Source organism: Equus quagga, chromosome 5, assembly GCF_021613505.1.
Source record: "Equus quagga isolate Etosha38 chromosome 5, UCLA_HA_Equagga_1.0, whole genome shotgun sequence".
Lineage (NCBI taxonomy): Eukaryota > Metazoa > Chordata > Mammalia > Perissodactyla > Equidae > Equus > Equus quagga.
Window position 1 is genome coordinate 56,315,939 of NC_060271.1, and position 23,835 is coordinate 56,339,773.

The 23,835-nt window shown below is 40.3% G+C and overlaps 1 long non-coding RNA gene across 1 annotated transcript; it reads right to left on the minus strand.

Moving 5' to 3' along the window:
• Positions 1-804: 804 nt before the first annotated feature.
• Positions 805-23,623, minus strand: LOC124239823 (uncharacterized). The gene is made up of 3 exons (XR_006888705.1): positions 23,425-23,623; positions 5,296-5,409; positions 805-836 (listed from the first exon to the last, which is right to left on the minus strand). It is a non-coding gene; the product is annotated as an uncharacterized LOC124239823 (long non-coding RNA).
• Positions 23,624-23,835: the final 212 nt, after the last annotated feature.

Here is a 23,835-nt window from a genome sequence, read left to right on the forward strand (position 1 = left end):
CATAATTTGTATTAGAAAAATCTTCAACAACATTCGAAGAAGAGCAATGCTAATTCTGTTAGTCATTATTTTCCTGCAGGGCCTCTAAATAGCTTTATTTTGGAAAAAGAACAATCTGCTATATATTGAAGCAGGAAATGTGGAAAATAAATTCATAAAGAGCAAGCTTCAGAACTCTTTGCCTTCGTGTCATAATATTTCCTTTAACTGCCATAACAAATTCCCCCAGTTTAATTTTTTTCCAAAGTTCCTTTTTAATGATTTCATACAAATTTAAAATTGGTAATTTTTCTGAGCATGCATAAGGAACCTATCTTGAAACTTCTGTGTATTTTTCACAATTGATTCTTCTCATCTTTTTGAAATAGTTGGGTTAAATAAGTGCAAAAAAGCCCTCCACATCGTGTTTCATCTCTTAAGTGATTAAAAATCATGAGCTTCACTGAAAATAAAAATTCTGAGATCTGAGATCTATGAAATGGCTCTTGACAGAAGGATAAGCTGAAGTAGGCTATGAGAAATCTTTTAAATATCCTTGAATCTAGGTGAAACTACAGCCAAATATATTTTTCAATGTGAAAAAGATACTTTAAGAAAAAATTTGTTGGGGCCAGCCCAGTGGCACTGTGGTTGGGTTTACAGGATCTGCTTCGGTGGCCCAGAGTTCGCTGGTTCGGATCCCGGGTGCAGACCTTCACACGGCTTGTCAAGCCATGCTGTGGCAGGTGTCCCACATATAAAATAGAGGAAGATGGGCACATATGTTAACTCAGGGCCAGTCTTCCTCAGCAAAAAGAGGAGAATTCGCAGCAGATGTTAGCTCAGGGCTAATCTTCCTAAAAAAGAAGAAAGAAAAAGAAAAAATTTGTTTATTAAGGTAAAATTCTCATAACATAGAATTAACCATTTTAAAGTGTACAATTCAGTGGCTTTTAGTACATTCACAATATTGTGCAACCTAAAAATTATTTTTTTCATTTATTTTCACAGACCTTTAAGACACACAATTATTCACCAAATATTAATACTTGATCCTCATAAAGACTCCAATCATTTCAGCTAAAAGAGGCCAAATATCAAGCAGCTATTCAACACTGACAGCTCTTTGTCTTTTCTGATGCCAACAAAGACGTCCAAATCCGTCCAGCTAAGAAGTCAACAAAGATCAAAGGGGCTCCTAATGCTACTGCTGAGAAAAATGTGTGCTCTCTTTACACATTTTAATAAATCGGGAATGCCTGATGACCTACGGGGTGGAGAATGTTCCACAGGCTTTTCAAGAGACAACAGTGAGAATTTCCAGGGTAAATTTGATAGGTATTAGTGATATCAGCAATAAAGATTACATGGTGACATTTGTATTTTTTAGTACTAAGTAATTTGTTCTTTCAAATCTTCAGTCAATTAGAGACTTCACATATAAGACTCAAGTATCTGGAAAAGCTGAGAAAATGACTTCTTATTCTCCAGTTAATTTGAACAGAGACACTCTAGAATACTCATGGGGTTTCACCTATTGAAGGAGCACACTTTCTCCCTTTCTCCTGTCTTTGGATCTCCCATCAGTGCCTCCTATTGGCAGAAGCTAACAGGAAGTCAGCTGGCAGGAGAGCCTGGGACTCCCAGATCCCACACTCGAAGAGAGATGGCAGACTCCCAGCCTTGACATTACAGAACCAAGTAGAAAAGAGATATTGCATCTGTGACAGACAATTGGTCAATAATTGGCACAGTCTACCCCTTCAACCACTCAGCATCTATACCCTTCAATACACATTTAAACATCCATTCAACAACAACAAACCACATGTCCACCTTATAAGATGCAAATACACTTTGTACAAATAAAAATACTCTCACTCTCTTCCTGAAAGGGGGAAATTTAAAGTCCCATGAGCCACTGCGCCCACTCTGGGTGATGTTAATTCCTGCCTGAATGTTTTGTAGCCCAAAGACCAAATTATACCATTAATCAACAACAGCACTCTTCATATAAAATGACAGAGGAAAGGAGGAGGGAAAATTTTAGTTAATACAGATGAATATATAAACAACAAGCAAGGAAGAAAGTATAATAATGGCTACAGTCCTTGTTATCTACTTGGTCACAAAGCCACAGGTGAAATCCATAACTTCTTTCTGTCACTATCCATTTCGTGTTCCTTTTCATCTCAGTTAGCAGTTCAGGCGAGGTTCATTACCCAGGGGAGTGACCCAAACCTCCTTTCCTGGAGGGTCTTGTTCCTCGGCCATCCTACCTTTACTGGTTGCTGGAGCCTTCCGTAACATTTTACTAACAGGTGTTCCAAACATCGTGCTCCTTACCACCCTCATGTGCCAGGAGCCCTTCTCCCCTTGTTAATCAGGATCAATCACCCCAGCCAACCTGCCTGTTGGTTCAAGGGCATGAAGAGCCCTCATGGTCAAATGACAGGCTCCTGTAATAAACCTGCCCACCAGGTGGATGGCTGATCCCTTTGGGAATGGTGCCATATTAGGGAACTAACCATTGACATCTGTTTTTGGAAGATCCACCACACAGTGGTAGTCACAGTAGTGGGACCCGCCTTGTGGGAGGAAGTATGAGTTGTTGAATCCATGTGTTACCTACCTCCCCACCTGCGGTGGGCAAAGGCAGGGGTGACAGGAAAAAGAGGCTAACTGACATCCACAGAATAGGGCATCTTGTTCTGATTATTAAGGTCCTCCTCGGCTCTTTGGTGAGCATTTACATGAGATATAAATATCTTCACAATTTTTGCCCATTCCACGATATCCAACCACAGTCCCCCTTCACAGGCCTCCTTGTCACCAATCTTTCATTTTTCAGGTCCCTGGCTATCTAGCCAAACCATTAACAACTGTCCATGAGACAATATAGACCATCTCTCCATCCAGGCAGTTCTTCCCTGCTATCTTTTAGGGAGCCTGGTGATTGAAGGCACAATGCTGCAGCTGTCCACTTCCAGCCGACGCCAGCATGTCATAAACTACGCCAAGCTTGTATGTGTTTTTCCTCAGGGGACTAGTCAAAGAAAACTCCCCATCAGACCTGGGTTATGCGGGCTATAAGGACCATCTCACAACCCTTAGAGCCTCTCTGTTCTAGATGCTGGTAAAATAAATGACAGCCATTCTTCATCTAAGTACTTGAAACTTTGGGCTCAAGTTATAGGTTCTGCTTGAAAGAAGAAAAAGAGAAATGAAGCAGACTCAGAAATCATATCTTCACAGCAACTAAGAAAAGAGAACTAATTCAGGAATCTCCTTAAAATATCTAGAGCCTACCTGAGAAATAATGAGAACCCAAATGAGCTTCAAGAAAATCAAAAGACTGTATAATTAGATTTGGAGGAAACTGACCTCTTTCCTCTCCCTATTCTTCCTTCATTGACTTTTTTTCTTATTTTGTAACTTGTTTATTCATCTATTCTAACATTTACTGATCATCTACTTTACGCCAAGCACAGAGTGGATACAACATTGAACAACTCAAAGCCCACGCCCTCATGGCGCCTCCATCACAGAGCAGATTGCTATGAGAAGTAAGGGAGTTAATACCCATCAGCGCTCGGAACAGGGCCTGGCACACATTCAGCACAGAGAAAGTGTTAGTTATTCTTACATTCCATTTTCTACCCACAATTTCACACAGAGAGGGGGAAAATTTGAGAGAGGAAAGGAGACTTCGGGGACAGGCAATCCAACAACTCCATGTTACAGACACGGAAATGGAGGTCCAGAGAAGGGCCCCCAGCTCCCACAGCGTGTAAGTGGTGGGGTCCAAATCATAGCCCAAGAGCAAGGTGAGCCCTCCAAGGAGGGATCTGAGAGAGTGCAGTGCAGAATTACTCAGTCAGACAACTGAACATGTGTACCAACCCCATCACTCACTAAGTAGGTAACTCTGGGCAGGCTCTGTCTACCCATGAGGAGGAGGAGGAACTTTACAGGTTCACTGAGAAGCTGAATTTCTTGAAGGTGCTTTTAAAGAGAAAGGTGTGGTTTGCTTGTGAGGGGACAAACTTCAGTGTTTCCTTGCTGTCCTTTTCTGGTTTTGTCTTTAAGGGACTCTCTTGAAATGCAACCAATGGAAACCACTTCTGATTAAATTAAGCAAAGGAGGACCTTCTTGGAAGGCTTCAGGGATGGCCACAGACTTGAAAGGAAGCCAAAGTTCCTGAAGGATGAAGGCAGAGCTCCTAGGGGTCTGCTGAGGGAGCCAGGGGAAGATCTCTTCAGAGCCTTTGAATGGATGTCTTCCAACCATTTCCAGCTTTGGTTTTTTTTTTAAAGACTGGCACCTGAGCTAACATCTGTTGCCAGTCTTCTTTTTTTTCTTCTTCTTCTTCTCCCCAAAGCCCCCCAGTACATAGTTGTATATTCTTGTTGTAGGCCCTTTTGGTTGTGCTATGTGGGACGCTGCCTCAGCATGGTCTGATGAGCCGTGCCATGTCTGCACCCAGGATCCGAACCAGCGAAACCCTGGGCCGCCGAAACAGAGCAAGCGAACTTAACCACTCAGCCACAGGGCTGGCTCCCAATTCCAGTTTTGTGCTGCTCCAATTCAGGTTCTGGGAGAGAGCCCCCTTTGTACTAACTTGAGTCACTGGCCAACCCTTGCGCGGGGGAGGGGAAGCACGTCCCATCAAGACTGTATCCAGTGTGGAAGGCTACTTCCACAAAACAAAATGGTGGTTCTCCTGGCAGAAGAACAGGAAATGGACCCTGAGCAGGCACATCCAACAAATGCCCACCTCACTTTGCTCAGTGGCCTGGTCACAAGGAATACGCTCCCCAGTCAAATCTTCATTCACTGAGACAGCCCCTTTGTCTCCTCATCTATTCAACAGAGAAGAGGAAAACTGCATGTGATGGTTAATTTAATGTGTCAACTTGGCTTGGGCTATGGGATGTCCACATAGCTGGTTAAACACGATTTCTGAATGTGTTCTGTGAGAACATTTGAATTAGTAGCCAGAGTAAGGAAGATTGCTGTCACCGATGCAGGTAGGCATCATCCAACCCACTGAAGGCCTGAATAGAACAAAAAGGAGGAGGAAGAGTGAATTTCCTCTTTGCTTGAGCTGGAACCATCCATCTTCTCCTGCCCTTAAACACTGGCACTTCCGGTTGGACTCAGACCGTTACTTACACCATCTACCCCACAGTTCTCAGGCTTTTGGACTCAGATTGAGACCAGCAGCTCCCAGGAACCAAGAGCAAAATACGTATTTCTTATTGTATCACAATCAGCCTCTTCAGTGGCTAGAGCAATGCTATGGAAACTCTCACCTGCCATCAGCCCCTCCTAGTCTCTGGGCTCCAAGGCAAAGGGTCTGCATCAGTCCACATCCTCCAAGAAGCCGACTCCAGGATGAGACGAATGGTGCAAGGATTTTATTATGTCTGTGAGAGATAATGGTTAGGGAATTGGGAAATGTTGGGAGCAATATTTGACCCCAAGTGAAAGAGAGAGGGAAGAAAGACTGGCTGGAGGTACCCTAGACCTCTGTGTGAGGTAAGAAAGTTTCTGCAAGACCAAAGGAGATCTCTCAAGCCAAAGTCAGCCATCAGAAGAGGTCCACGTCTTCTGGGAATTGCCTTAGCATCCCTTGCTGAAGCACCCTGTCATTGGCTAGGAGCAGGTCAGCAGCGGTGGTCAATAACGCCCCACAGAATAAGATGCATTCTACGGCCACAGCAAGTTCACAGTCATCTATCCCTAAAGGAGTGTTCTGCCCAGAAATATGAACTTCTGAGAATTTAGATCTATTGACAAAAAATGTCCATATAATATCCAAATAATTATTAATTTTCTCTTGTATCTTCCGTGTGTGGTCTCTGTTTTTGGTTTTTGGTTTTGAGAAAAGCCTGTGTCCTTTGCTAAAATATTAGAAGTTCTAATTGAAGAGATGGCCATGAAAACCCTACAAAGGGCAGTGGAGCAGTGTCTCATATAGCACCAGAAGATGAGAAGATGGCAGAAAAAAGACCAGGCAGGATTCTTCTCTGCTCTACTCAGGGTCACTAGGAGTTGGAATCAACTCAACGGCACTAATACAAATTGAAGAGAGCTCTAAATTCTGTATTTCTTGACTTAAGGCTTAGCAATGTAAAAATTTGATTCTGGAAGAAATATTATTACGGTAAATTGCCCCTGATCCTAATGCTGATGCCCATATTTGCAGCTTGAGAACTTGTTTTATTAACTCATCCATGAATTAATATGCCTCCCATGAATTGAATTCACACAAGACTGGTTTATAAGTCATCGTGCCAATTTATTAATGTTAAAAGAAGATAAAATCTTTGTAGTAAACCACAATTATGGCCTTGATATTAGACCTATTAGATCTTAGGAAGCCAAATTAGAGACCAGGACTTCAAGGTAAGCATGGTGACAAAGGAAAGGAGGGTGGGCGCCTCTTGAGGATCTCTTCCATTCCATAGGCAGGTGTGGTGAGCTTCTGCAGGGGGCAGGGACCCAAGGTTCTGACAGCTTCTCTCTGGCATGTGGAGATGGGGCGGCTGCTGGCATGGTACTGACTCAGCCTCAGTAATGACACTGTTCTCTCCTTCTGCTACATGGTAGCTAGCTAATGAGAATTTTTATGCTGCTGCACATTTGTTTATTTGTTCAATACACATGTGCTGATTATGAGTGTGGTAATTGTGTGGGTACTGGGACTACAATGCTGAGTGAGGTGTGAACCTGCTCTTCACCTGCAGTACGATGTACAATACATCACTAGCTCTCTAGGTTATGTCTCTGGAAGACCCCACTATCTGCTTTCTTCCTTCCGCCCTCCAGAGGCTCCACATGGATGATCATGCCCACTGGTTCTACTACACATTCTTGAATTTAGACTTAGTTGGGCGTCCAGTGAAGTCTGTTTTCTCCTTTCTGGTGGACTCTGTATCTCATTCCCCAGCAGCTGCTTCAATCCCTTCCCTTATTCTCAAAACCCAACACTTGTCTCATCCCAGTCTCTGGTGACCTCACTTGCTATTCTCTTGAGAAAAGTGAGTCACCCAGTGAGAACGCCTTCAGCTTCCTGCCTCTACACATGAAAATGTCTCTGTAGTCACACTTACGTTTTCATCCATTTCTCCTGTGTCAAAGAAAGAAATACACCTCCTTCCTTCTCAGGTTGCCTCCTCTACCTCAATCCCACCCTTTCAGCAACTTTTTGCAGACTTGATCCATCAACCACTTCCTTTTTTCTTTCTCTTTCTTCTTCTTCTTCTTCTTGGTGAGGAAGATTGGCCCTGAGCTACCATCTGTGCCCATCTTCATGTATTTTTTTTATATGTGGGACGCCTGCCACAGCATGGCTTCATAAGTGGTGTGTAGGTCCGTGCCAGGGATCTGAACCCGTGAACCTCGGGCCACCAAAGCAGAGTGTGAGAACTCTATGTGTGCCACCAAGCCGGCCCCCATCAACCACTTCCTTTAACCTCCCTTCTCAATCACCCCTTATCCCTGGTTCCTTCTCCTCAGCCTACAAACATTCCCATCTCCTTCACCCAAGAAAGAAAACATTTCTCTCAATCCTACTAATCCTTGGAATTACCAGTCTTGCTTCTCCTCAGGCTACTTAGAGTGGTATACTCGTACAGCCCCAATATTACAGCCAATGAAATCCTTGGGGTCTTCTTCCTCTCTCAACATTTATCTGCTGTTTTCAATGTCTCTTCTTCATTCTCTTGCCCTTCCCAACCACCACTCCTTCTTCCCCCAAGGTTCTCGCCTGGCCAAGGGTAGAGAACCTTCCTCCAAGGTTCTCTAATCATCTTTTTGCTGTCACCTCTCAAATTAGGATCACTAGACCTCATGTCTCTCTCTCTCAAGTTGCTGACCCACATGGTCTGTACACATTTCTGCTTGGATGGCTTGCCAAGCACCTCAAACTCAATCCAAGCCAATTCGTCATCTTCCCACCAAACCAGTTCTTCCTGCCTCCCTGCTGCCTTCTCTACCTTGGTTTGGCACCGTCCTCCTTCCAAGCACCCTTTGTTTCCCTTGTTGTTCATATTTGAGCAGTTTTTAAGACCTGTAGATCCTGCCTCAATCGTAACTCTTTATACGTTGTCATTCCTTTCACATCCCACTGTCACCGTCCTGGTTCAGTCCCTCATTATTGGTCTCTTATTATTTAAATAGCATCCCAATTAGTCTATCTCACTCCAGTCTCTTCCTTTTTAGGTGCCTACTCCTCAGAGATATGAGGTTAATCTTTTAAATGAAAATAGGACCATATCACTTCCTGGTCCAAAAAATGTCAATGGGTCCCTATTATCCACCAAATGGAGGATCAACTCCATGGTATGGAATCCAAGATCTTCCTAATATGGCGTCAAACACTCTCTGACCTGACCTAACTCTAACTGCTGTACCCTGTTTCCATTCAAAATTGACTACTTACTGGTCTCCAAACAGAGCCCTCATTTTCTCACTTCCAAACCTTTGCTTATACTGTATCCTACCTCAAATACCTTTTCACCCCACCCACCCCAACAAAATCTTAACCATCATTCATAACCCAGTTAAACAATGAGAAGAGGACCTGAAAAGACATTTTTCCAGGAAGACATACAAATGGCCAACAGGTATAAAAAAGGTGCTCAACATCACTAATCATCAGAGAAAAGCAAATCAAAACCACCATGAGATACCACCTCACACTTCTTAGAATGACTGTCATCAAAAAGACAAGAGACAGCAAGGGTTGGCAAGGATATGGAGAAAAGGGAACTCTGTTGGTGGGAATGTAAACTGGCACAGCCAGTTCCACAACAGTTTACTGGTTATAGAAAACAACACAGAGTTTCCTCAAAAATTAAAAATAGAACTATCATATGATCCAGCAATTCCACTTCTGAGTATTTATCCAGAGAAAATGAGATCAATATCTTGAGGAGCTATGTGCACCCCATGTTCACTGCAGCACTATTCATAATAGCCAGGACATGAAGTGCCTGTCAACAGATGAATGGATACAGAAAATGTGATTACACAATAGCCAGGATGTGGAAGCAACCCAAGTGTCCATTGACTGATGAATGGATAAAGAAAATGTAGTGTATATACACAACAGAATGCTACTCAGCCAGAAAAAAAGACAAAATCGTCCCATTTGCAACAACATGGATGGACCTTGAGGTTATTATGTTAAGTGAGATAAGCCAGACAGAGAAAGACAAACACTGCATGATTTCACTTACATGTTGAAGATAAACAAACCTATGGACAAAGAGAACAGATTAGTGGTTACCAGAGGGGATGGGGGTTGGGGGGTGGGCATAAGGGGTAAAGCGGCACTTATATATGGTGACTAACAAAGCATAATGTACAACTGAAATTTCACAATGATATAAACTACTATGACCTCAATAAAATAATAAAAAAAGAAAGTGTGATTATATATATGTGTATATACACACACACACGTATATAATTCAGCCATAAGAAAAGAAGGAAATCCTGCCATTTGCCACAACATGGATGAATCTGGAGGACATTATACTAAGTGAAATAAGCCAGATGCCAAAAGACAAAGACTGTCTATGAAATCTCTATGTCACTTTTATGTGAAATCTAAAGAAGTTGAACTCATACAAGCAACAGCAGTCACTAGTGGCTGCAGGGTGAGGATGGGGAGACGTTGGTGAAAGAATACAAACTTTCAGTTATAAGATGAATAAATTCTGGGGATCCAATGCACAGCATCGTGAAAATAGTTAATAGTACTGTATTGTATACTTAAAATTTGCTAAGAGAGTAAATCTTAAGTGTTCACACCACACCAAAAATAAAATGGTAATTATGCAAGGTGACTGATGTGTTAACTTGATTGTGGTAATCATTTCACAATGTATAAGTATATCAAATCATCAGATTGTATGCCTTAAATATATACAATTTTTATTTGTCAATTACACCTCAGCAAAGCTGGAAAAAAAATTTTCTCCCTAAAAATAAATCTTAACCACTATCCAAAGTTTAGTTCAAATTCGCTGCTTCCATGATGCATTGCCAGATTTTTCCACTTGGAAGCTCTCTCCATATTGATTGGAGCTTCTCATGGTACCGGCTACAATTTACCTAGCAACAAGCCATAGAAATGTGAGCATCTATCTCTGCCACTCAATTGTAAGTAAGCCTATGTCAGATTTATCTTAGCATCCCCTCACACAGAGCCTCATACAGTTAAAGGAATATCCACATCATTAAGCATACTGCTCAGTTCCCCTGAAGTTTTTTCTTTGTATATCAAGACTTTTTTTGATAAAGGAAACAGTAGATTAATTTACACTCTGGTACAAGTTCCCTATCTCACGGGAGATCATTAACAAACAGTCTACTGTCTGGCACGGGACCACAGACCACACTTGATGTAGTCCTGCCCCAGGACTCAGTCCCTTCCAGTATGCATTTTAAATGAATAAGTGCTCTGGCCATTGGGCTGACTGACCCTTCTCTATTGAATCATTACCAACGATCTTATTGACTAACTAGTTCCCATTTAGTGCCACCTGCTAGGCCCTTTCAATAATTCCCTACCTATCCATGTCAGTTTCCTAGGGCTACTCTTAACAAAGTACCACAAACTCGATGGCTTAAAACAATGGAAATTTATCCTCTCACAGCTCTGGAAACTGAAAGTCTGGAATCGAGGTGTCGGTAGGCCTGTTCCCTCTGAAGCCTGTCAGGGAGGATCTTTCCTTGCCTCTTCTAGCTTCTGCTGTTTGCCAGCAATCTTTCGTGTTTCTTGGCTTGTAGATACAACACCCCGTCTCTGCGTCTGTCATCACATGGCCATCTTCTCCCTGGGTTTATGGCTTCACCTGCTGTTTTCCTCTCTCTGTGTCTCTCTTCTTTTTATGAGGACACCAGTCATACTGGATTAAGGGCCTACCCTACTCCAGTATGACCTCATCTTAACTAATTACATCTGCAATGACCTTTCCAAATAAGGTCACACTCTGAGGTACTGGGGATTAGGACTTCAACATAGCTTTTTGGGTAACACAATTCAACCCATAACACTATCCTACTTCCTTCTTTCATTCATTCAGTATCCGATCATTTAGCAAGCATCCACTGTGGTACCTGACATTGTGGTGGAGGGATGGTTCTGATACATTAGCAACCAGATACTACCACCTACAAATTGGCCTATCAGGAATCATTCAGACCAATGGTACAATTTCCCATAAACTATACAGAGAGCAGATGAAACAGTTTCTACCACTTAATATGAACTCATTGAGAGTTCTCCCAACCTTACTTCCATACTTTGAATAATTTCTCCCAACCTGACTTCTCTTCTTTGAAGAAGAACTTAAGCAATTTCTAATTTTCTCATTGCTTCTTGATATAGAATCTCTTTCGTCTTGGTAAGTTAACACAAAGACGAGTACATTAAATTAATACTCAGAGAAAGAACACTTCTGGAATGGCCGATTCATGACCTCTGAAAACATACATCTCCACAAAAGCAACGAAAACACTCCAGAAAATGGTCAAAATCAACTCTTCACAACCCTGGAAGTTAACCAAAGGCTTGCCACAATCCAAGGAGCATTAATTCAAGAAAAATGGCTGAATCTCAGTGAGAACAGTGAGTTTTGTCATGTTTTAACATGCCCTACTTCCATCCACCTCTCCCCAGCTGCCCAGTAGCCTTGAAAACCAACAGCCTTGCAACTGTGATAGCCATGAAAACCAGTAGTCTAGCAACCGACCCGGTGTTGCACAATGGGCTTGGAGCTCCCCATAATATCCCATTCCCAGAGAACTGCATTATTTGGCCTATCTGGAAGTTCCCTGGAAACCCCCACAACAGCGCTTATCTTAGTTTGACCTCATTCAGTGATAACAGACTTTTCCCAGGGGCATTTGTTGATAATAATCAGCAGCAACTTTTTAACTTCCCATCTGCCTGAGGTGATATTAACAGCTGGGGCGAATAAGAAGCTGATCAAAAAACTTGAAAAGCTGAGGACTGAAATGTTCATAGGGATTTTGAAAACCTCCAGCATATTCTTGGGCATCTAAAAGGCCATACGCCTATTCAGAACTGTGTGCAGGCTCAGGAAAGACTGAGAAGGCCCTAATCTCTCACCTCTGGATGACCTTGAGGCTCTGCACAATCCAGAAGTGAAAACTAAGGCAGAATTATGCACTGCCTTCTGGAAGAACAAATACGTGCCCCCACATGCACACAGAGCCTTTCAGCAAAGGCCGGGAGACTTACTGTTTCAAGGCATTTAAGAAAATCTTGAGGGGGCCAGCCCAGTGGCACAGTGGTTAAGTTTGCACATTCTGCTTTGGTGGCCTGGGGTTCACCGGTTTGGATCCCAGGTGCCGACCTAGCACCACTTGTCATGCCATGCTGTGACAGGCATCCCATATATAAAATAGAGGAAGATGGGCATGGATGTTAGCTCAGGGCCAGTCTTCCTCAGCAAAAAGAGGAAGGATTGGCAGCACATGTTAGCTCAGGGCTTATCTTCCTCAAAAAGAAAAAAGAAAAACTAAACTAAAACAAAGCCACCCCATTTCTGGGGCTGGCCCAGTGGTGCAGCAGTTAAGTTCTCATGTTCCCGTTTGCTGGCTCAGGGTTCACGGGTTCGGATCCTGGGTGTGGACCTACACACCATGTATCAAGCCATGCTGTGGCAGGTGTCCCACATATAAAGTAGAGGAAGATGGGCACAAATGTTAGCTCAGGGCCAGTCTTTGTCAGCAAAAAGAGGAAGATTGGTGGCAGATGTTAGCTCAGGGCTAATCTTCCTCAAAAAAAAAAAAATTAAAAAAAAAATTTCAGACCTGTCATTAACAGACCATGAAGCTAACTGAACAGAGAATTCAGTGGCCACATACAGCAAAGAATACAGACTTTACAGAATCAGTTCAGGAAAGCCACTAAAAAAACAAACAGCAATGACAACAAACCTTGGGGAGGGTGAATCTGATTTCCAGAGTTGTCACATTATTATGATTTTTTATTTTATTGAGGTCATATTGGCTTATAATATTGTGGAAATTTCAGGTGTACATCATTACATGTTAGTTTCTGTATAGATTGCATCTTGCTCACCACCAATAGTTTAGTTTTTATCTGTCACGATACATATGTGCCCCTTTACCCCTGTTACCCACCCCCTCAACCCCTTCCCCTCTGGTAACCACTAATCTATTCTCCTCATCCATGTGTTTGATTATCTTCCACATATGAGTGAAATCACACAGTGTTTGTCTTTCTCTGTTTGACATTTCATTTAGTATAATACCCTCAATGTCCATCCATGTAGTCACAAATGGCATGATTTTGTCTCTTTTATGGCTGAGTAGTATTCCATCCTGTATATATACCACATCTACTTTATCCATTCATCTTTTCTTGGGCACTTGGGTTGCTTCCACATCTTGGCTATTGTGAATAATGCTGTGATGAACACAGGGGTGCATAAATCCCTTTGAATTGTTGATTTCATGTTCTTTGGATAAATACCCAGAAATAGGATAGCTGGATCACATGGTATTTCTATTTTAAATCTTTTGAGAAATCTCCATACTGTTTTCCGTAGTGGCTGTACCAGTTTGCATTCCCACCAGCAGTGTCTGAGGGTTCCCTTTTCTCCACATCCTCTCCAACACTTGTTATTGCTTGTCTTCTTAATTATAGCCATTCTGAAGGGTGTGAGGTGATATCTCATTGTAGTTTTTATTTGCATTTCCCTAATAATTAGTGATGTTGAACATCTTTTCATGTGTCTGTTGGCCATCTGTATATCTTTTTTGGAAAAATGTCTGTTCATACCCTCTGCCCATTTTTTGATCGGATTGTTCATTTTTTTGTTGTTGAGTTGTGTGAGTTCTTTATATATTTTGGAAATTAACCCCTTCTAGGATATATGATTTGCAAATATTTTCTCCCAGTTAGTGGGTTGTCTTTTCATTTTGTTCATGGTTTTCTTTGCCTTGCAGAAGCTTTTTAGTCTGATGTAGTCTCATTTGTTTATTTTTTCTTTTGTTTCCCTTGCCTAAGCAGACATGGTATTCAAAAAGATACTGCTAAAACTGATGTCAGGGAGCGTACTACCTATATTTTCTTCTAATGGTTTTATAGTTTCAGGTCTTACATTCATTCAAGTCTTTAATCCATTTTGAGTTAATTTTTGCGTATGGTGTAAGATAATGTTCTATTTTCATTCTTTTGCATGTGACTGTTCAGTTTTCCCAACACCATTTATTGAAGAGACTTTCCTTTCTCCATTGTATGTCCTTGGCTCCTTTGTCAAAGAGTAGCTGTCCATAGATATGTGATTTCATTTCTGGGCTCTCAATTTGGTTCCCTTGATCCATGTGTGTTTTTCTGCTGGTACCATGCTGTTTTGATCAAGATAGCTTTGTAGAATATTTTGAATTCAGGGAATGTGATACCTAAAACTTTATCCTTTTTTTTTCAGGATTGTTTTGATTATTTTGGGTCTTTTGGTGTTCCACATAAATTTTAGGATTCTCTGTTCAATTTCCATGACAAATGTCCTTGGGATTCTGATTGGGATTGCATTTAATCTGTAGATTGCTTTAGGTAATATGGACATTTTAACTATGTTTATTCTTCCAATCTATGAGCACGGAATATCTTTTCATTTCTTTATGTCTTTTTTGATTTCTTTCAACAATGTCTTATAGTTTTCAGTGTATAGGTATGTCACCCCCCAGTTAAATTTACTCCTAGGTATATTATTCTTTTTGTTGTGATTGTACATGGGATTGTATTCTTGACTTTTCTTTCTGTTAGTTCATTATTAGTGTATAGAATTGCAACCAATTTTTGTATGTTGATTTTGTACCCTACAGCTTTGCTGTATTTGTTAATTATTTCTAACAGTTTTTCAGTGGATTCTTCAGGGTTCTCTATATATAGAATCATGTCATCTGCAAAAAGTGACAGTTTTACTTCTTTCTTTCCAACTTGGATACCTTTTATTTCTTTTTATTGCTTAATTGCTCTGGCTAAAACTTCCAGAACTATATTGAATAAGAGTGGTGAGAGTGGGCACCCTTGTCTTGTTCCTGTTCTCAGATGAATGGCTTTCAGTTGTTCATCATTGAGTATGATGTTGGCTGTGGGTTTGTCATATAAGACCATTATTATGTTGAGGTACTTTCATTCCATACCCATTTTATTGAGAGGTTTTATCATAAATGGATGTTGGGTCTTGTCAAATGCTTTCTCTGCATCTATGGAGATTATCATGTGATTTTTATTCCTCATTTTGTTAATGTGGTGTATCACATTGATTGATTTGTGGATGTTGAACCATCCCTACATCCCTGGTATAAAACCCACTTGATCATGGGGTATGATCTTTTTAATGTATTGTTGTATTCAATTTGCTAATATTTTGTTGAGAATTTTTGCATCTATGTTCATCAGCAATATTGGCTTTTAATTTTCCCTTTTGTGTGTTGCCCTTGTCTGGCTTTGGTATTGGGGTAATGTTGGCCTCATAAAATGGGTTAGGGAGAATCCCTTCCTCTTCAATTTTTGGAATAATTTGAGAAGGATAGATAGTAAATCTTCTTTGAATGTTTGGTAGAATTCACTAGAGAAGCCATCTGGTCCTGGACTTTTGTTTTGGGGGAAGTTTTTGATTACCATTTCAATCTCTTTGCTTGTGATTGGTTTATTCTTTTTTAAAAAACGATTGGCACCTGAGCTAACAACTATTGGCAATCTTCTTCTTTTCTTCTTCTTCTTCTTCTTCCCCTCTCCCCCACCCCCCTTTCTCCTTCTCCTTCTCCCCAAAGCCCCCCAGTACATAGTTGTATATTCTAGCTGTGAGTGCCTCTGGTTGTGCTATGTGGGATGCCATCTCAGCATGGCCTGATGAGCAGTGCCATGTCTGCACCCAGGATCCAAACTGACAAAACCCTGGGCCACTGAAGCAGAGAGCACAAACTTAACCGCTTGGCCACAGGGCCAGCCCCATGATTGGTTTATTATGATTCTCTATTTCTTCGTGATTCAGTTTTGGCAGGTTGTACGATTCAAAGAATTTATCCATTTCTTCTAGGTTATCAAGTTTGTTGATGTATAGCTTTTCATAGTCTTCTTTTATAATCCCTTGTATTTCTGTGGTGTCTGTTGTAATTTCTCCTCTTTCATTTCTGATTTTACTTATCTGAGTCTTCTCTCTTTTTTTCTTAGTGAGTCTGGCTAAGGGTTTGTCATTTTGTTTATCTTCTCAAAGAACAAGTGCTTAGTTTTGCTGATCCTTTCTAGTGTTTTCTTAGTCTCTATTTCATTTATTTCTGCTCTGATTTTTATTATTTTCTTCCTTCTACAGACTTTGGGCTTTGCTCTCCTTTTTCTGGTTCTTTTAGGCATAGTGTAAGCCTGTTTATTCTAGATTTTTCTTGTTTGTTGAGGTAGGCCTGTATTGCTATAAATTTCCCTCTTAGTACTGCTGTTGCTGCATTCTACAGGTTTTGGTATGTTGTGGTTTTATTTTCATTTGTCTCTACATATTTTTTTGATGTCTGTTTTGATTTCTTCATTGATTCAATAGTTGTTCAGTAGCATGCTGTTTAGAGTCCACATATTTGTGTCCTTCTTAGCTTTTTTCTTGCAGTTGATTTCTAGTTTCATAGCATTGTGGTCAGAAAAGATGCTTGATATGATTTCAATCTTATTAAATTTATTGAGGCTGGCTTTGTTTCCCAAAATATGGTCTATCTTGGAGAATGTTCCATGTGCACTTAAGAAGAATGTGTATTCTACTATTTTTGGATGGAATGTTCTATATGTATCTATTAAGTCCATCTGGTCTAGTGTTCCACTTAAGGTCACTGTGCCCTTGTTGATTTTCTGCCTGGATGATCTATCCATTGAGATAAGTGGGGTGTTAAGGTCCCCTACTATTATTGTGTTGCTATCAATTTCTCCCTTTAGGTCTGTTATATGCTTTATATACTTCAGTGCTCCTGTGTTAGATACATATATATTAATAAGCATTATGTCTTCTTGGTGGAATGTCCCTTTCATCATTATATAATGCCCATCTTTGTCTCTTGTTATCTTTTTTTATTTTGAGGTCAGCTTTGTCTGATGTAAGTACAACTACATTCACTTTCTTTTGCTTGCCATTTGCTTGTAGTATCATCTTCCATCCCTTCACTCTAAGCCTATGTTTGTCTTTAGAGCTGAGATGTATTTCCTGGAGGCAGCATATTGTTTGGTCTTGTGTTCAATCCATCTAGTCACTCTGTGTCTTTCAATTAGAGAATTCAATCTATTTACACTTAGACTGATTATTGACATATGAGGACTTAATACTGCCATTTTATCTCTTGTTTTCTGGTTGTTCTATATCTCCATTGTTTCTCTTCCCTTGTATTTCTGACTGCCATTTCAGTTTGGTGGGTTTCTGTGATGGTTTTCTCAGTTTTCTCTTTATTTATGATTTGCGGCTCTGCTCTGATTTTTTTGTTTAGTGGTTACCCTGAGGTTTGTATAAAAGATCTCATAGATGAGATAGTCCATTTGCTGATAGCCTCTTATCTCCATTAGCCTAAGCAGGTTCCATCTCTTTCCTCTTCCCCTTCTATGTCTTTGTTATCACAAATTATTCTTTTTTGTGCTGTGACTTTGTGACTAAATTGAAGTGTTTATGGTTATTTTTGTTGCTTTCTTTCCCTTTATCTTTTTATTATAATTACATGTCTACTAACCTATTCTGATACAGAGCTGCAATTTTCTGATTTTGTCTGTCTATTTATCTACTTGCTCAAAGCTTTGTAAACCTTTGCCTTTTCATGTCAGGTGGGAGGCCTCCCTTCATCATTTCTTGTAAGGCCAGTCTAGTCGCAATGAACTCCAGCTTTTCTTTATCTGGGAAAGCTTTTATTTCTCCATTGTATCTGAAGGATAGTTTCACTGGATAGAGTATTCTTGGCTGAAGGTTTTTGTGTTTCTGTATTTTGAATATATCATTCCCTTCTCTCCTAGCCTATAAGGTTTCTGCTGAGAAATCCACTGAAAGCCTGATAGGGGTTCCTTTGTAGGTCCTTTTCTTCTCTCTTGCTGCCCTTAATATTTTTTCTTTGTCATTTACTTTTGACAGTTTTAATATTATGTGCCTTGGAGTAGGTCTTTTAGCACTGATGTACTTAGGAGGTCTGTTGGCTTCACATACTTGTATGTCCAGTTCCTTACCCAGGTTTGGGAAGTTCTCAGCTATTATTTCTTTGAACAAGCTCTCTGCTCCTTTCCCCCTCCCTCTCCGTATGGTTTACCTATAATCCTTATGTTACTTTTCCTAATTGAGTTGGATATTTCTTGAAGAATTTCTTCATTTTTAAAAAATATTACTTCTCTCTCCTCCACCTGAAGCATTTCTAGGTTTCTATCTTTGAGGTCACTAATTCTCTCCTCCATAAGTCTGCTCTTTTTTTAAAGCTTTCTACAATTTTTTTTTATCTCATTGTGTTCTTCATATCCAGAATTTCTGGGTTTTTTTTAGAGCTTCAATCTCTTTAGTGAAGTATCTCTTCTGTTCACTAATTTTATTCCTAAGCTCATTGAACTGTCTTTCTGAGTTTTCTTGTAACTCGTTAAGTTTCTTTAGGACAGCTATTCTGAATTCTCTGTTAGTTAGATTGTAACCTTCCATGACTTCAGGTTTGGTTTCTGGAGTGTTGTTATTTTCCTTCTGTTCTGCAGTGTTACTGTAGTTCTTCATGGTGTTTGATGCATTGATGCTCTGCTGTTGCATTTGCAATAGTAATCACCTTTTCTTATTTTGGTAAGGCTTTTGTTGCTTTGGTTCTGAGATGCTTCTGATTGTATTTGAGAGCCTGCACTTTCCACCCTCCACTGCCTCTGCCAAAAGCATCATCAGTGCCCTCCTTGTGCCACTTGTGCCTCTGGGGTTGCTGGTGGCTTACTGCTTAAGTGTCATTGAAGACTCTGGTGATGCTATTGAGGTCACTAGATCACGAGCACTTCTGTTGCTTCTGAGGTCACCTGGGTCTCATGTTCCTCCACTGGCTCTCCACAGGGTCAGACGCTGCTCTCCCACGCACCACCTGGATTGCTGTTCCTGAGTTGTCTGGGTGTGCTGGTTGCACCGCTGCCAGGGGTGCTGGGTTCATGGGTGTCACTGTTGCCAGTGGGGGCTCAGGGACGTGGGGACTTGTATGAAGCCCCTGCTGCTGGTGGAGCTGATGTTGGGAGTGTGACCACTGGGGGCTGGGTCATCAGTTCTGCTATGGTTCCTGATAGGTCGGGGGAAGGGGTAGAAGGAAGGAGAAGGTACTGTTTTTTCTGCTTCCTCTTCATCTGCTCAGTTGTATGGGTCAGGCCACCACCACTGTAACCAGTCCACCAACTGTTGCTGCTACCATGTCTCCACTACCACTCTACAGGCATTTGCATGCACAGGGCCAGGCACCTTTGCCTCTACTCACAGTCACACAGGCTGCTGCATGAGGGTCCAGACCCTGGATCTCTGCTGCCGGGGGAGGGAGAAGGGTCTGATCCCCTATTTCCACTGCTTTTGAGGGGTCCAGTCCACCCATCTTCAGACATATAACGGCATGGATATCTTAGGCATCCTGTTGTGCTATGTAGGGAATCTTTTACTGGTCAATGAATGTCTCTTTTGTTGTAATTTGCAGAGGAAAGACAAAGGGAACAACTCACTCTGCCATGATGCTGATGTCACTCTCCACGTTATATTATTTTTAAGTCAAATTTTCAAAAAAAATATATGAGATAAGCTGGGGCCGGCCCCATGGCTGAGTGGTTAAGTTTGCATGCTCTGTTTCAGCAGCCCAGGGTTTCGCTGGTTCGGATCCTGGGCATGGACATGGCACCACTCAGCAGGCCATATTGGGGCGGTGTCCCACATGTCACAACTAGAAGGACCCACAGCTGAAAATATACAACTTTCTACTGGGGGGATTTGGGGAGAAAAAGAAAAAAATATATATATATGAGACAGGCAAAGAGACAGGAACATATGGCCCATATACAGGTAAAAGAGGAGTCAATAGAAATTGTCCCTGAGGAAACCCCAATATTAGACTCTCTAGACAAGGACTTTAGCTACTATAAACATGTTCAAAGAATTAAAGGAAACTATATCTACAGGACTAAAGGAAAGTATGAGAATTGTCTCTCACCAAATAGGTAATTCCAATAGAGAGATAGAAATTATTTTTTTTAGAAAAAAAAAGAACCAAATAGAAATTATGGACTTAAAAGTTCAATAACTGAAATGAAAAATTCACTACAGGGTCTCAACAGTAGATACGAACTGGCTGAAGAAATAGTCAGAAAATTTGAAGATAGTTTATTTTAGATTAGCGAATCTGAGAAACAGGAAGCAAAAAAGGATCGAGCAGAATGAAAAACACCTCAAAAACCTCTGAGTCACCACAAGCATTCAAAAATATGTATATGGGGAGACCCAGAGGAGATGACAAAGGGGAAGAAAGAATGCTTGAAGAAATAATGCTGAAAACTTCCCAAATTTGGTGAAAAATATTTTCTACATGTCCAATAAGCTCAAACAATTCCAAGTAGACTAAATTCAAAGAGATTCACATCTAGACACGTCATAATGAAACTGTGGAAGGACAGAGTCTTGAAAGCAGTAGGAGAGAAGTGACTCATTATACACAAGCGATCCTCCACAAGATTACCAGTGATTTCTCATCAGAAACCCTGGTGGCCAGAGGTAGTGGGATGACATATTTAAAATGCTGAAATTAAAAGACTGTCTATACCCAGAATAACTATACTTTAAAAAAAAAAGTAGGAGAAGACACTTCCAGATAAATAAACAAACAGAAAGTTAAGAGAATGTGTTGCTAGTTAACTTGCTGTATAAGAAATATGAAAGAGGGTGCTTCACACTGAAATGAAAAGACATTAGACAGTAACTTTAATCCACACAAAGAAATAAAGAACACTGGTAAAGGTAACTACAGAGGTAAATATAAAAAGACAGTTTAATCATGTTCTTTCTTTGTAATTCTTTTCTTCTTTTAAACATACTCACATAAAGCAATAACTATTAATCTGTGCTAATGACTCATAAGGTATAAAGATATAATTTGTATGAGAATAACTACAAAAAGGAGGGAAGAGGGAACAAAACTGTGTAGGAGCAATGTTTTCACATTCTTTTGAAATGTAGTTGGTTTTAATCACAAGATTGTTACAAGTTAAGATGTTGTTTATCATCCCTAGGGCAGCCAGCAAGAAAATAACTAAAAAAAAATTGTAAAATAAGTGACAAGTGAATTAAAGTGATACAATAGAAAATATCTATTTAACGCAGAAGAAGACAGAACCACAGGAAATGAAAAACAAAAAAAGACATAAGACATATAGAAAATAAATAGCAAATTGACAGATGTAAATCCTACTTATCAGTAATTACATTAAATGTAAATAGAATAAAAACCCCAGTAAGAAGGCAAAGATTGGCAGAAGAGATTTAAAAACAAACATGATCCAACTATATACTTCTACAAGAGACATATTTTTGAATCAAAGACACAGATAAGTTGAAACTAAAAGAATGGAAAAAATACGATGCAAATAGTGACCAAAAGAAAACTAGAGTGGCTATATTAATATCAGATTTAATAGACTTCATGACAAAATTTGTTACAAGAAAGAAAGAAGTACATTTTATAATGATAAAAAGATCAATCCATCAGGAAAATATAAAAATTATAAAGAATATATAACAATTATAAACACATACGCACCTTATAACAGAGCCTCAAAATACATGAAGCAAAATCTGACAAAGCTGATGGGAGACAAGCTGTTCAACCATAATGACTATAGACTTCGTTACCATACTTTAAATAATGAGTAGAAAAACTAGACAGAAGATTGACAAGGAAAGAGAAGAGCTGAATAACACTATAAAGCAACTAGACCTAAGAGACATTTGCAGAAGACTCCACCCGACAGCAGCAGAATACATAGCTCTCTCAAGTGTACACGCAACATTCTCCAAAACAGCCCGCAAAACAATACCTTAGCCCACAAAACAATTCTCAATAAATTTAAAATACTTGAAATCATACAAAGGATGTTCTCCAACCACAGTGGAATTAAATTAGAAACTGCAACAGAAGGAAATTGAAATTCACACATATGTAGAAATTAGACAACTCATTCCTAAATAATGTATGGGTCAAAGAATAAAAAACAAGAAAAGGGGGCCGGCTCCATGGCGGAGTGGTTAAGTTCACATGCTCCGCTTTGGCAGCCCAGGGTTTTGCTGGTCTGGATCCTGGGCGCAAACATGGCACCGCTCATCAGGCCACACTGAGGTGGCATCCCACATGCCACAACTACAAGGACCCACAACTAAAAATATACAACTATGTACTGGGGGGATTTGGGGAGAAAAAGCAGGAAAAAAAAAAGAAAAAATTAGAAAATACTTTTAGATGAATGAAAACAAAAAACAAAATATACCAAAACTTACAGCATGCAGCTAAAGCAAAGCTTAAAGGGAAATTTATAGCTGTAAGTGCCTTTATTAAAAAAGAAAAAAGATCTCAAATTAATAACTGAAATTTTCACCTTAAGAAACTAGGAAAAGATGGATAAACCAAACCCAAAGGAAACAGAAGGAAAGATATAAAAAAGCATGGAACAGAGGGGCTGGCCTGGTGGTATAGCAGTTAAGTTCACACACTCCGCCTTGGCAGCCCAGGGTTCGCCAGTTTGGATTCTGGGCACAGACCTACACACCACTTGTCAAGCCATGCTGCAGCAGGTGACACACACATGAAAAATAGAGGCAGATGGACACAGATATTAGCTCAGGGCCAATCTTCTTCAACAAAAAGGGGAAGATTGGCAGCAGATGTTAGCTCAGGGCTAATCGTCCCCCCCCCCCAAAAAAAAAAAATGCCTAGAACAGAAATACATGAAACAGAGAATAGGAAAAAACAGCAGAGAAAATCAATGCAACTAAAAGCTGGCTCTTCGAAAGGACAAACAAAATTGACAAACTTTTAGTTAGACTGACCAAGAAAAAAGAGCTCAAATTACTAAATCAGGAATGAAAGAGGGACGTTATTGCTGACCTTACAGAAATAAAAAGGATTATAAGAGAATATTGTGAACAATTATATGCCAACATAGATAACCTAGATGAAACAGAAAAATTCTTAGAAAGACAAATATAACACTGTTATTTACAAAATGGAACCATATTTATTTGCCTGTCCATAAACACATATTTCCAAAGACTAGTTGAAAATTAAGGAAGGAGATGGCACATTATGAATATTGGCAGATGAGTCTTCTTTTATTTCTTTATTTTGCTCTTAGGTTCCCCTCTAAAAACACAACCACTTACCCAGATAGGATCAGAGAAGCAGGACTGAAGAACTTTGCCTTTTCTTTTCGATGTCCTCAGAAGAGTGGCTCATTACCTGAGTATAAATGTATTACTTGTTTCCAAAAGAGCAGTGCAATCCATGAGCTGGAGAAATGGAAGACTTTCTCACCAGGGTGGACTATTACATTGTATAACAGGCTCTTCTAACACAAGCTGCAATCACTGGATGACCCAGCGCTAGGAATGCGCTTAAGAACTTACAAATTACAGCCTGGACCTGCAGGCAAAGCCTTACACACCCCCACACCCTGCTTATGGGCTTTTAGCAATCATTTACAAATCTGTGTATTTACGGAGTTTGTACAATGTCACAGCCTGCTTATTTCACAAGGATAAAGAAAGGTTTTACACGACTGTTTTGGCAAACAC